This window comes from Mixophyes fleayi, chromosome 3 (assembly GCF_038048845.1).
Source record: "Mixophyes fleayi isolate aMixFle1 chromosome 3, aMixFle1.hap1, whole genome shotgun sequence".
Taxonomy (NCBI): Eukaryota; Metazoa; Chordata; class Amphibia; order Anura; family Limnodynastidae; genus Mixophyes; species Mixophyes fleayi.
Genome location: NC_134404.1, coordinates 179,155,456 through 179,171,596, shown reverse-complemented (window position 1 = coordinate 179,171,596; position 16,141 = coordinate 179,155,456).

Sequence of the window (16,141 nt, the reverse complement as noted above, 5' to 3'; positions counted from 1 at the left end):
CAGTGTTCATGAAAACATATGCTCATGAAAATATTTGCTAGGCTGCAGACAATGTAAAATCATTAATTTAATATACCAACTAACTGGTAGGTTCTATGATTAGAGTAAGGGGGTGTCTGGGTAGCACCCCTGCATAGAATATAGAAACATTTGGGGTATGCAAAGGCTTTAACAGATCAATTTTTTCCCAACTCAGTGGTTTAAAGTATTATTATTATTATTATGTAAAACTTGTATCCTAAATGATTGTAGACAACCATTCACATTAATGCACAATACTCTGTTTCTGTATATGGCATACTTACCAACTTTCTCATCTTGAAATCCGGGAGCCTGCGGAGGAGGTGGGCGTAACGGGGGCAGGGCTCCAAAATGCACGTAATTTTGGACCCGCCCCATGACGTGATGACGCAAAACGCGTCATTTGACAGCGGGGGCGGGGCCAAACGCTGCGATTCCCGGTGAATCGCGGCGTTCGGGACTTAATTCTGCCCACTTCACTAGGAAGTGGGCAGAATAATCCAGATGCGGGAGATTGCCACACTCACCCGGGAGTCCGGGAGACTCTTGCAAAATGCGGGAGTCTCCCGGACATTCCGGGAGAGTTGGCAAGTATGCTATATGGTCTATAAGACAATGTTAGTTTAATGTGCATTGCAATCTTCATGTTTTCTTTGCAACCACATTTCTAAACGCTATAAATTGCTGTTTTGTATTACAAATCTGCATGTTACATGCCACAATTCTTAAATACAGTTACATTTAACTGAGATTTTGTTAGGTTAAAAAAAAACTACTCTTATCTGAAATAACGTATGTACTGAATTTAAAGTAATGACTTCAAGTGATTTTTAGAATTTTATATCTATAAAATGCTAAATGTGCTTAGAATATATTATCTATATTTTTGTAGTGGTAAAATATATATAATACATTGTTCATTAGTCTCCACAGAAGTGTACTACATATAGCGCTACGTATTATATGTAAATGTAAACAGCTACTTATTCTGATACATTCACAGTGAAACACATAAGCCAATCACATTGTGTCATTCAGGTCAGCAGTGTTGACAACCACCATAAGAAAGATTGATTGCACTATCATGTTGGTAGGTTTACTAAATAACATAAGAGATAAGAGATACCAATCCATCCCTTATAGTAATCTCAAATCTGGAAATGAATATATCAAAGCCTCTATAAAGCATATATAACTTAACCGGTGGTAATCGGTATTCCGATGCTTGGGATACCGATAACTACTATTCTTACAAAAAAAACCTGAATTGTTAAATAACAACATGATGACAATATACACTTACCTTCACTGCGTCAGTGCTGGATTGGGACTTCACCCAACATATTTAAAAAGATATGTTAATCAAAACTGTTAGGGTTAGTGTGCGGCCCAAACGTGCGATACTTACCTGACGTCACAATCCCACGCCGGCATGCAGCATCTTTGGATTTACCAGCTGTCGCACACCAGACTCTTTGGAAAGCAACGCCGTCGCTGTGAAGGTAAGTGTATATTTTTATCATGACGGTTTTTTAACTCTTCGGGTTTTTTTGTAGGAATAGTGGTTGTCGGTATCCCAAGCATCGGGATACCGTACCCCACCCAACTTAACATATCCAATATAATTTCCCATTACAGTAGCATAAATAATATGTACGTGAATTCAGAGTATTCCATCTTCCATCACTCCGGCCTAGCTAAGAAGCCGTGATTGAGTAACAGCCTACTAGGTAAATTCTCTGTACAGATTAGTGGAATCCTTGACAACAATATATATTGTCATTATATTTTTTACCCCTAAATTAGGTTTTGGTCAGTGGCTAGGAAATGAGGACACATGTCTTCTACTGCAGGAATGAATGCTGTTTTATATACATTTTTTTTAAGATTATTTGCCTTCTAAGCTGCTGGTTTTAGTTTTACTTTCCTGTTTAATACATTTTTATAATGCATAAATAAAAGGTTAAGCAAACAAGGTGAGTCAGTTTGTTTTAAGAAAATTGTCAGGAAAAGAGGTTTTCAGGTGTTGGCAAACACTGACCTCTGTGCTTAACAGTTGCATCAATACGTATCATGCTGCTATGTGACAGACTTTCATATTTTTAGATAACTCTGAGAATAACCTTTATATTTCATAGTCTTTTTAGAATTGATTTTCCTCTCTCAAGAAACATGACATTCTTTTGGCAGGTCTTTGGAATAAATAGCTGCTTTTCTGAGAAAATACATGAAGAAAAATAAAAGAAAATTATACAAATACCTTTTGCGCCATTTTGCCAACTGTAAAATAAATAGTGAAACTCTAGACATACCCTAAAACTTACTTAGCCACTCCTGGTAATTGGGATTCCACATATCGATATTTTACTAATATGCAATTATTGAGTTCATAAACACAGGCATGCATTTTAATGTCATTTTCCTTGCATGACATGCTGCGATTCCAAATAAAAATATATATAGTTTTAGACACAGGTTAGACAAAGAAACAATATCAGTGTTGGCTAACCTGTGATGTTCCAGGTGTTGTGAAACTACTTGTCAACACTAGCCAACACTGCAATAGGTAAAGTCAGACACAAAGAGCAGAGCCGTAACTGACATTTTAGTGCCCTGGGTAGGACAGAGCACAGTTACTGAGACCTCCCCAGCACGGATGTGCCCATGGGAACGCATTGCCAGCGGGGACATGCCTAGCCTTGCCATCCACCAACACTGTGCTGCACTCTCCTACCTCCTCCTGTAGCTTTGACTACCTGGTGCTGCTCACAGTGTTTTAAGCTCAGTTGCTGCTTGGCCAGATCCTGGAATGTTGACGCCCTGTTTAAAAAGAGATAGTCACTATTCAACTCCTGGAAAGTTGAGCAGTGAGTGAACAATCTAGGCCTCCCTCCCCCCAACCAGCTGCACATTAAATCAATAGTCTGTTTTTGTTTAATAGGCCTCGTTCCACCCAATCAACCGCAGAAATTAACTCATTGAATTCACGTTTAATAAATATGCCTATTTACCGCCCTTATAGCCCCAACATTGAATTAAATTAATAACACCAACATTTAATAATTAGACTTTGTGCCCCCAAACTAGCCCGACATTAGTGTTTACATTTAAAAATAAACCTCCTTACCATCTACCAGCTCCATCATTAATAGCATTCCCATGTAATAAACCGACCAATTTTAACTCACCACATGGCAAATAATGGCAGATGCACACACACACACACACACACACACACACACACACACACACTGCTTAATTTGGGATATGGTAACACTGTACGGATTATTGTATATCGTGATGATTGTAATTAGATGTGATAGAGGTTGAGGTTGACGTGATGTATGTATTATTAGGAGCAGTGTGATATGATTACTGGGAGAAGTGTTGTTATATGGATAAGGATATTACTGGGAACGACTAAATAGGAGCAAGGCAGCAGTAATTTGTTATGGTAGCAGAGTAAAAAAAGAAGATTTTATTCATTATCATCATCATCATCATCATCATAGTTTATGTATAAGGCATTTACAAGGTATCTTAAGACACCACTCCTAGTTAAGCAGACCCATAATGCCTCCCACTGTCTATTATGAAACTAGTAGTAGGGATTCTAAATAATACTGCAGTATCACACTCAGGCGTCTGACTGTGGGGACATGAATTTATTTTGTTTTTCTTTCATACAGAGAATTACATTTCATTAGGTTGTGCTGCTGTCAGTTCTGCAGTACAAAGAGGTGTTTCATTCGAACCAATGTTATCTGGAGATGTGCTGAAGTGAAGTTTGTGTTATGATTGTTTGTGGGTAATGTTAGGGTGGTGATTGTTCATGGACTTGCTAATGTGTCCATGGACATTCTGCCCATATTACTTTTCTACTTGCTTTTGTATATAGATTTAAGTCTTGTAAAAATTAAATAATATGTAAGTCTTTTTTACTTGTTTTTCCAGAATTTAGAGAAGTGTTTTGTGCTGACAAATGTTTAAAATATGCTGGATGAATGAACTTTTGTTTTTATATGTAGATATATTTGAAACACCAATCTTCCCATACTAATCTGACAGTAAAATCAAATTACTATTTGGTGCTGCTGTTCCCTCCACTATTTAACTCTTGGGGCTATATTTACTACGCTGCAGGTTTTAAAAAGTGGAGATGTTGCCTATAGCACCCAATCAGATTCCAGCTGTCATTTTGTAGAATGTACTAAATAAATGATAACTAGAATCTGATTGGTTGCTATAGGCAACATCTCCACTTTTTCAAATCCCTCAGTTTAGTAAATATACCCCTCAGTCTCTTGACTTCCTGCTTGTCTCTATTTCCCTCCCCACATCATGACACTACCCCTGTCAAATGTAGCTCTGTTCTTGCACAATCAAACAAGCGGAGAGGTCATTGTCACCCACAAAATCAACACAATCTTCTCCTGAAAAATATTGTGCTGAACATTCCTATAATATGATTTATTAGGACACCCACTTCAGAACTGGAGACATGTAGATAAGTAATAAATGAAGAATACATGCAACAGATGCTTTAACCATATTAAATTAAAACTCACATAAAAATATATATTATTTGTTGAATGAGCATAAACCTAAGCTTCATTCATGTGGGCAAGTAGAATAACATATATATACTTATTATCTACACAAAAGTGCAAAAAATAAAGTACAACCTTTTTTAGATCAGTGTTAAAGTCCTAAAATGTGATAATTGGTTATAAATCTAAAACCATGTGACAAATAACATTTAACTTTGTTATTATTATTTAATTATTTAGGAAAAATAAGCCAATATGTATAAGCCACGTGTGAAAATATTTGTACACTCCATGATTTAGTAGGTTGTAGAGCTGTCTTTAGCATCATTAACTTAAAACAATCCTTTTCTGAAGGGGGCTCAGGTTCTGGTCCTGCTCCTATTTCTCTGGTTTGAGTCTGCTTATCTGTCCACAGCAGTGTTTTGGAAAATTGTCACAGTGTTTAAGTCATGATGGATGAATGGATAAATAGGAAAATGTGCAAATTAATACTTAAATATAGAGAGAAGGAAACATGACAACAAATATACTGTATGTAGGCAAATTAATATTCTTTCACCAAGGAACTGGAAAAAGAATAATGTAAAGAAATTTTACCTTAAGTAGTTTAATTTACTTTGTAGTAAAGTCTACAATACTTTTCCACATAAAGAAAAAGTAATAATACAATAGAAATACTAAATAAATAGAGTAAGGCAATCTACTTAAAGTGATAACAAGCTAGATCCTTTTTCTTAAGAAAAACAAATGTGATATATTGTTAAAATAAAAATTATTAATGAAAATGATATGTTGCTATATATAAATAGGTCAAATGGTTAGAAGTAAAATGCTTTACGCCAAAGTTAATAAGCCGTAATCCTTTCTCCAATTAAGGAAAATCATCTAAAAGACTATAATAAATGAATAAAAACTAGATGAACTAGATATATTGTAGAACTGGCACACCTGGGCTTGAAAAGATTCTTGCTGGCGCACTGATAGGAAAACGTTGCAGGCCCCTTGTCAAACCTTTACTTGGCCATTCCAAAACCTTGATCCTGTTCATTTTCAGCTATTCAGTTTTAGATTTGCTGATGTATCATTGTCCTGTTGCACAATACATTTTAGTTAAAAAGAAAAGTGAAAAGAGGGTGGTTCAAACACGATGCACTATTCACTCCATATAAGCAATATATGTTGGGGAATGAGAAAATAATAATAAAACTTAGCCTTTATTGTTGTATCCTAAAATATCTGTTAAAATTTTCAGCGAAATATAACCAACAAAATAAACACTGGGGGTGCATTCCCTAGTACATCACGCAAAGTATGTGTGCTTTAAGACACAATACTCTAAACTTCTTGTGACCAGTAAAAGAAATATCTTTAGTATCACATTGGTTTAGTACGCAGTAATCCTAACAAGGAGCTGTGTTTTTTCTTTTTCTATTGTGAATTGTTATTAAATGCGATAGTAAAAATATTTCTTTTACTGGTCAGAAGAAGTTTAGAGGTTTTTGATTGATTATAAAGTGAGCGTTAGATTTATTTATAAGTTACTCACTTATTTGAGATAATTCCTTCAGATTCAAGTGTTATGATAATTTTTGTCTGTTTTTTTCATCCCTCAGTATCGAGGTAAGATGACAAAACACAGGACCCTTAAGCATATCTGTCCTTTATCAAAATTCAATAACCCTTTGTTTTTTTACCTACAGTGATTTGTTGGGAACCATTATGTCTGAAGTAAATTCAGATATTAGGATAGATCTTAAAAAGATAAACATTTTATTTTCATTTTTATCATAAGGCTATAATCATGGCAATATATATTTAATATGAAGCTGGGGACACAGCAGCTGCACCTAATCAGGAGCTGTCAGTTTCAAGAGTTTGCCTGTTTTTATAGATAAAAGTTACATGCACAAGTTATTAGGTGATGCACAACATCACCTAATAATTTAAGTACTGTAAAAATACTGTGACTACACAGCCCTCCACATTGACTACACTCCTTTGTGATCTTTCATTTAATTTGAATTATCAAGCCAAATAGAAATAAACTATTTACACTCCATAACACAACACTAACATATCAATATATTGGAAAATATCAGGGGCAGGAGAGCACATTCTAACTTTTTTTTTACTGTGAGCCTTATTGTCTAGAAACTACACTAACTGTATCTAATCAATAAAGGATTGATGTATTTTATGACTGTACAAAAGATAGATTTGCATATAGTGTGCTTGTTTACCACTGTGATTGATGCATACTATATGTGTAGCTACAATTATACCAATGATGATCATAATTATAATATTCATAGGGCCTCATTTACAGTTTGGAGCAAATACAGCTAAATTTACACCTGGACAAGCCACATTGCAGTCCAAATGTATTTTTTTTTTTTACAAATACTGCCTACTTTTGAATGTTTAAAGCACACTAATACCAGGCTACTTTATTTTTATATTGGGATTTATCATTGCACTAGGACATGCCCACTCTGTTGGAACATTTTACATCCCCACTCCCTTGCAGAGTAACATGGCTTTGCCATGGTGCAAATTTGCACCACTGGGCGTCATTTAGAGTTAGGCAATGGAAGGTGTACACATTTTTATTTTGCTTGCTGGGAAAATGGTGCTACTTTTGCATGTTGCACACTAATAGTGGACAGCTTTTTATTCCCAAGACATTTGTTGTGTTGACCTAGGTTGTAAAGTATAAGATGAGTACAGTAAGGTCATGTTTATGTAAGTTTGACATAATTAGATGTGGATGCATCCTAAAATACCTCTATGGATGCGTATTTCTTGGCGCTACTGGAGAGCAGGTGGTATGTGATGGTCATGACCTTTAGTAGCACTATCTAGCCATTTCTGATTGGCTGTTTGCTTGTTGACCTTTTCAGTCTATAGTACCTAAGTCATTAAGATAACTTGAATCAAGGCTCAGATTACTTATTTGTCATTTCCTTATGGACTACTACAGAAAAGAATATTCCCATTGGATTTTAACAGGTAAACAACGGATGTGGGGTGTTTACAGTTAATTATATTTAATATGGAAAATGGGATTTTCGCATTTATTAACAATAATCAACATTATTTTCTTTTCTATAGCTTGCACTTAATTACCTTATTATATTGTGCACAAATTGGATCATTTAAATTTTAGCACTTTCTACTAACACTGTCAAGCAGCATCTCTACATCATCATTAGGCGTAAGCATACATATTTTAATGTCTGACGCAAATACATGCCTTTTTGCCTATGTCTTTTTCTGAATATTTGTTTTTGATTATTTGTATAGTGCCAGAGTATTAAATCATTCACATCAGTTTCTTTGATGTTGCAGCTTATAGTATAAATAATAGAGGAAATTAGAGTACTTGGAGGAAACCCATGCAAACATGTGGAGAACATAAACGCACTGTCAATTTCAATTGTGGAGGCTTGCTTTGAATGCACTCAAGTGAAACGTGCAGTGTCGGACTGGGACATGAAGGCCCACCGAGGGGATACAATGAAAGGGGTCACCAGAGGGGGTGTGGCCAGCCAATAGAGAGGTGTAACCAAACTACTAGAGGGAGTGTGGCAAGCCCACGAAGGACAGCTAACACCGTAGTGTAGTATATAAAGAAGGCAGTGTGTATATAAAGTGTACACAGTCTAGGCCTGCCCCTTAAATTGGACAGAACAGTCACCAACAATTTGGATTGTCATCATCATCATCATCATCAGTTATTTATATAGCGCCACTAATTCCGCAGCGCTGTACAGAGAACTCGCTCACATCAGTCCCTGCCCCATTGGAGCTTACAGTCTAAATTCCCTAACACACACAGACACACACAGACAGACACACAGACTAGGGTCAATTTGTTAGCAGCCAATTAACCTACCAGTATGTTTTTGGAGTGTGGGAGGAAACCAGAGCACCCGGAGGAAACCCACGCAAACACGGGGAGGACATACAAACTCCACACAGATAAGGCCATGGTCGGGAATTGAACTCATGACCCCAGCGCTGTGAGGCAGAAGTGCTAACCACTAGAATCAGAACAGTTGGCAGACTGTCCTGCTCTCTACTACCTGTTCTTGTCACTTTCATCACTTGAGGCTGCTGGTTTATTTTGTTGCGGTTTGTCTGGATCCTGGAATGTTGGGATCCCTATTTGGGGAAAAAATAGGCACATTTAGAAAATGCCAATGGATCACCAAAATGTCGGCGATGTGTGGCGGTTTCAAACCCCCACCAAACTCGATTTTTACTAAATTTAGCCCCTAATCTTTCCAACTAGCCAGATATTGTCTAAAGTAGAAAAAACAAAACAAAGAGCCAAGCAAGGCTACAGAGTACAAAAGGGGCCATGGAAAATGGGATGAGAAATGATGCAGCAGAGATGAATGGGACCTGTTTGTCATGTTGTTTGTACATGTGTAAGGAGTAGTTTCAAGTATTTCTGGTGGATTACATCTCCATTATCAATATTGTTTTTTTTTGTTTTTTTTTTACTACTTGCAGCATTTTCTACATTTTCATAAATATTTTTAAGTGATTGGACATGATTGACAAATAAATGATTTCATCACTTCTGAGAAGCTGTACCATATGGTAGCATTCCATTAAAGTGTCAGGAAATAACTGTGAACCTTCTGTTATAATACAAAATCCTGTCATCAGCTATATGGAGACTTTGTTGTTTGCGAGAAATGCAGCAGACATATCTTGTAATGTATGTATAAGTACATAATAACATGTCACAGTCGACTGTTCTCTGATGCTCTGGTGGATTTGAAATCCCTCATCTGCACTTTTTAATAGTGCAGATTGCACATAAAAGAAATGTCTCAAAGTATGTGACTTGTATTCCAGGCTAAATATTTTCATAGGACCATTATATAAGTGTTTAGTAAAACAAAATAACATACTTTAATGTGTTAAATATACAGTACGAATACACAGTCACTTAAATATTTTGTTCCTCAATATTGTACTCTGTATTCCTTTGCTTCATGTGAATATGTCAATAATAAAAACAATTTGAAATAAAAAAAATACAGTACAGATCAGAACAGTAGCTAGAAATTTTAGCGCCTGGGGCAAGATGGAAAACTGGCGCTCTCTAACCCTCAACAATAATCAGACTCACTTAATATATTAATTTACCTGTGCCCCCTTCAGATTTGCACCCTAGGCAGTTGCCCTTCTTGCTAGGTTTTTTTTTTATTGATAGTTTGTCCCCGAAATCTTTTACAATGCTTTTACTTATAAGGACCAAGTGCTTAGTACTACTTACCTTGTGTGGCTGCTGAATATAATTCTTAGTAATTGTTCTGATGCTGTAGAAATGACATTTTAAATTACATTAAGATGAGTGACATTGGTCAAATCAAATACAATCAATAACTATTTGTAATATCATTAAAGATATTTTGTTTTTACTGACAATGTATTATAAAACAGTATAATTTGACATAAATAAAATGTAAGCAATCAACTTTGCCTCCTATGCAGGACTTTGTATTTAAAAATACGACTGAATTGAATGGTGTAGCCAAAGCCACCCAAACCATAGAAGGCATACCATATTTTGTTATTAAAAATAATTTTCTGTATATAAATTTTATTGGGGGAAAGGTAGAACAGTTAATGTTTTTTTGGGTCCATGTACCTCTAGCGTTAAAAGCTGGACATACACATGTCTGTGGGGGACACCTGGGAGACAATAAAATACGGGAACAAGTTCTGCTCAGGTTTTACTGGACCAATACACATATGGCTGTGAAAAGGTATTGTCATGTTCCTTTTGTCAGAGAACCTGTCCCAACACATGTATATGGCACCTCTCATTCCAATACCAATAGTTCAAGTCCCCTTTGAACATATAGCCATGGAATTTGTGGGGCCACTGAAGACGTCCACTTGTGGGCACCAATATATACTAGTGGTGAAGTTCCACTGCAAAATATAAATTCCAGCATAATAGCTAAAGAGCCTGTATGCCCAAGGAAATTCTCACTGACCAGGGCAACCCGCTCATCTCCAGGTTAAAAGGAAATGTTTCAGTTGGTAGGGATGGCGGCTCTTCACACTTCCATGTACCATCCACAAACGGACGGCTTGGTAAGCACTTTACGTGCGTATTAAAGCACATGCTGAGGAAAGCCATGGCTGTTATGGCTAACGGCTGATTATCATAAGCTTGCAGAACAGGGTATAGAGGTTTTCACCTATAGTAGCCACCTTTCCGGTAGAGCTTGTTATGCTCACAGGTACTCAGACGCTCCCAGGTGTTTAAACTCAGTGTAGTGCAAGCTTATGAATATCACCACAGCCTGGAATAGAGGTGATGACAGGAGATAACTGTTTTCAGGAACAAGCTAGGGTACAAGGAGAAAAGTAGGCAGAGAGTTCAGGTTCAGGCAGGGGCGGATTGGAAAAAATTATTGAAGTGGCCTCATGTGAGTGGGACCAAATCAAATGTAGGTGGGGCCAACTCAATAGTAGGCGGGATTCAGAAGTACTGAAATTTGGCTATAGTAACATTTAAGGAAACCTAGATGTGCTGACTTAATACATAGTGGGTCATCTCTAAAGCAATGCAGGGAAAAAGCTGCCAGGCCTGTGTTATAAAATTACATGAATCCTTTTGCATTATCTGCGACTGGTTTATACCTCTGTGCTCCAACTTGTTTAGTTGCCTACTAACACATCCTTCCAATATTCCCTTCATAGAAACATATCTGACTTTAGTTAATAAGTTTAACTATCATGAAACTTGTTGGCACAATAGCTTTTGATCAGTCTGCCAGAGCAGCATATGAGGACCTCACTGTTGCATCTGTTGCATTCTTCTCTTGCTTTGCTTGCCAGTCTATGCCCATGGTTGTGTGTAAAATTCTCACAACTGGTTTTTGGGAGGATCATAATAAAATGCCCATCCTTAACTGTTATTTAATGGGACCAATGCTTAATAAAATACTAAAAAACTTCTCAGGAAGCGTTCGTTGTGGCTTTAACCCGAGGCGTGTGGTTAGGGCCATAATTACCTACCCCCTCTGATTCTTGGTAGGAGTAGGGCTACTGGGAAGCAAAAAAATTGGTGCTGTGGAAGAGGGTTATTTTTTTAAGTAAGCTGTTCTGTTTTAGCAACTAGACAGAAAATATGTATGATAGGTTAATAAGAGGTTTTCTTTAGAGTATCCAAAGCAACAGTTTATCTTGCCAATCTTCATCATAGGCAAGCACAGAGGCTAGAGGTGGACTACAGGGGCCCAAGCATTTGCACTGCCCTTTTTTTTGAAGGGCAGTATGCTCTGTAGCCTCTACCAAAGCAGGATGTGTATATAATGTTTGCTAGTTATACTGTTTGTAGACTACATACATAACTATAATTTTAATATTTTATTCAAAGACAAAGTAGGACCTCATCATCCCCCCACGCCATCATATATTTGACCATTCCTACTTGAATATATTTTCAAGAAGCCTCTCCCAAATATTGATAGATAAATAATATTATTGTTTAGCTTAATTCATGTATCCTATATTTTCAAATTGATTATATCTGAAAGAGGTGACAGTATACTTTTTATAAATAATTCATATTCTTTTATGAAATGGATACACTTATCCAGATATAGCAGCCCAAGGGCAACGGATGGAAATGCATGCAATGAATACTTCTAATGCTAGCTTGTCCTTATGAATTATAGGGACAGCAATGTTATTCCAATGGGTTTGAGGATTTTTAAGATGCCAACCCATGGGTTCATCAAAAAGTGTTTTATGGCTAAATGGATGGATGTCCTTGATGAATGCTCTTTTCAGCTTATTAATATTTTGATTGAGCACTAAAGTGCTCAGTTGTGTTGAAAGGAATTAGAGGAGATCTGCAATATCTTGAAACCCCATTCCTCATCGGAGAAATATCTCAAGGTAAAAACTGAATTAACTGAACATTTATTGCAGTTGGATAATGAGATCAGCCAGCAGAAAAAGGGTAAATTGGATAGAGATATGGATGATTATAGAAATTGCAGTAATAAGAAGTAGCTTTTGTGACACTGATACTTTCCATGATATTTCATTTCCTGACACATCCTCTTATAGTGAGGATTTATAGGCTTCTGAAAGAAAGGTTTCACATTTTAGCTCCAATAAACAAAAGGATTTGCCAAAAATAGAGGAGTAATGAGATTGCTACAAAAGTAGAGGGGATTCAATTGGTTGAGTGAAAAAATGAAACCAGTAACCATTAATTTCCACATATACCCAAAATTACTGATACAGTGATTATGAAGCCACATTCCAAAGTATGTTATGATAATGATGGTCAGAGTATCTCTTCACTATCGGTGAAGGAGAAAAACAGTACTATGTCACTTAGAAAACTAATTCACTCCCTCTTTAACAGCAGGCCCCAATTTGTCATCTTCTAATGCAAGTGATGATCGGGTTCACGTAATATAACAGTCACAAGCTGTTTCAAATTTGTCTGTTCTGGATTCTACTAAAGATGGAGGCAGTCTTGTTTTATAGCAGCAGTTCTCCCAAAAGAAGAGCTTTGGTAAGAAAAGAGGTTGAGGGGAGCATTCTACCGCGAAAAAAGAAGCAATTTAGTGACAAGAAATTAATTAGTATGGGTAATTTTAATATTTCTTCCCTGGCTTTGATCAAATCCTGTGTTTAGCTCCAACTAAAAGATTTGAGAAAATATAAAACTTCATCAATTTATTTAATTCGAATAAGAATCATGGCTGTTATGAGCTTATTAAGGGTGCCCTGAGTGAAAGAACCTCTGATCATAATTCTGATTTTAATCCAGCTTCTACATTCAACCACAAATATGCCAGATGTCTTTACATTGACACCTTTTATAAGGCATCTGTACAAGATCTGCATCAACTTGAATTTCAAATAACCTTGAAAGATAATCTTAGTGGTGATGAGAAAAAGGCTCTAAGGCGATTTAGATTTATGTAAAGATTCTCAGATTGTGATTAAAGAAGCAGATAAGGGAAAAGGCATTGTTATTTTAGCTACTGATGCCACACAGAGAATGCATTTTGAATTGATTTTGAAACCAGACTCCAGAGAAAACTACAATGGAGATTTGAAAATGATGTTAGAGAATGATTTACAGGAGCAAGCTGTGTTTACTTTTTTTTGTATATTAAGTGAGCAGTAATTCCGACTTTCCAACAATTACCCAAGATACATAAGAGCTTAGCAGACCTGCCTAGGAGACTGATTATATTGGTGATCAACTCTTTTTTCCCATTTATCCAAATATCTAAACTCGTTTTTTGGAATCTCTGGTGTATCTGTTATCGACTTTCACTAAGGATTCTACAGCAATTATCAGGGAATTTCAGAACATAACTTGGGAACCTAATTCTGTTGTAACTTGTGATATAAAATGACTGTATTCAGTTATGAAGATACTGGGCTTAGTATCTTGTAGTGGTCCTTTAATACACTTTAATACACTCAGGCAAATGGAGAATTGTACAAAGAAACTACTGTTTATTGAAGGATACAGAATTGCTTTGGATCACATCAATAATACAGTCAGAAACAGTGACCAAATCCCCAGCTGCAATGTCCACCAATTACCATCCAGATTCAGGTGCACAGCTGTTAATAGAAAGATAGTAGATAGTTATAATCCACTCAGCGGAAAATATGTTTGCAGGGGATAATTCCATGACATTCCAAGCAACTGGACACTCTGGGACCAGGAAAACCCTTGCTTGTCTTCTCTGTAATTTATTCTGGTCCTGAGCCTCCAAAGAGGTGAGGTGAAACACTATAGAGCATCCTGTGGCACTTGCCAAAGATTGGGAGGGGGGGCACCTTTACATACAGTGGCCATCATTATGTAACCTTTCCAGAGGGTGGCAATATATTGAGTAGGGCCCCTCAAGATACCCAGCACAACAGGGAAATGGTCTGGTTGATTTTGTCACCAGATATCCTGAAGCTGTAGCTCTATCATCCATAGATGCAGAACATGTAGCATAGGTTCTGGTGGATATCTTCAGCAGAGGGGGATATCCCCAAGTGGTAGTCACAGATCAGGGGACCCAATTTCAGGTGGAATTATTAGATACCCTACTGGAAAAATCAGGCATTAGGCCCATCAGGACCACTCCCTATGACCCCCAAACCAATGGGTTATGTGAATGTGTCAATGAGACCTTGAAAACCTCTTGATGTACAATCCGAGGGGAGGAAAATACCCTTCAGCAGTTCCTGTTTTCATACAGGAAGATGCCCCAGGAGTCCACCTGATACTCCCCCTTTGACTTGTTATATAAGCGAAGAGTGAGAGAGCCTTTAGACTTATTGAAAGAAACTTAGGAAGAAACTTTTCAAGATAATGAGAAGCCCAAACTACAGTATGTGGAATAGGATTTTTAGACTTATGTAATTGTCCCAATGCCATTTTTCAGGCGCCCAGCAATCATAAAAAGGATGGTATGTGTCACGACTATGCTTTGCGTACCTGATATCGTTGGCACTACTCGGAAGAAGGTGAGGAATCTAACGTGCCCTTGGTATTCACCAGGGAACCCCGCAAGGAGGTATGGACTCAGCCACAGGAGACACGCAGGTCGCGGTCCTTCCACGAGTCAGATAGCGAGGCACGTGAGCAGAGTTGTCAGACAAGCCGGGTCGGTAACTGTGCTGGCAATGGAGGTACACAAGGAGTATCCGGAGGGATGGTGAGACAAGCTGGGTCGGTAACATTCAGGAAGCGCAGTACAACAGGGAGATCCAAAGGGGTAGCCAAACACGGTCCAGGTCAAAAGGTCACAGGCAGGCAGAAGAGTCAGAAACAGGCTAGGAACTGGAATACTGGAACGCTGGAGGGAGGTAAGTGGACCTGATACTCTGGCACAGAAGGTAGCCAGGAAGTGCTTTAAATAGAATGGCTGACCAATGGGGAGCTGGAGAGCGGCGGTGCTGTAATCAGCTATCGCCAGGAGCAGAGGGTAGCGTACCGTTGCCTAGCAACAGACGACCATCCCGGGGAGGTCGCGGGACGGCTCCTGACAGTATGGCCTTCATTCCCAGGATAGAGAGTTGGGAGAGGGGCAAAAAGTGGTGGTCCTTATTCCCATATGTAAAAATATATTTCAAGCAACCTGGGATGGACCATAATAAGAAAGGCAGGCCCCACTAAATACATAGTGGTACTGGACAAAGGAGCAAAACACCTGAGAATATTCCATATTAATTGCCTAAAAGCTTACCTGGAAAAGCAGATAGAGGCCATGATGTTATACTATCCCTCCATGGATGGGTCAGAATTAGATCCTCTTTCAGACCTGTTAAATGTGACCAAACAAGATAAGGGGGTATAATCCATTCAAACTGGGAAACGGCTTAATGTATCATCATCATCATCATCATTTATTTATATAGCGCCACTGATTCCGCAGCGCTGTAACCCAAGTTAAAAAGATGAGGGAGGTTCTAGGAGTCCAAAAGCAACAGTTCACCTGTATGTTGGGTCAAACTCATCTAGCTATCCATCATTTTGATACTGAAGATTCCAGACCAAT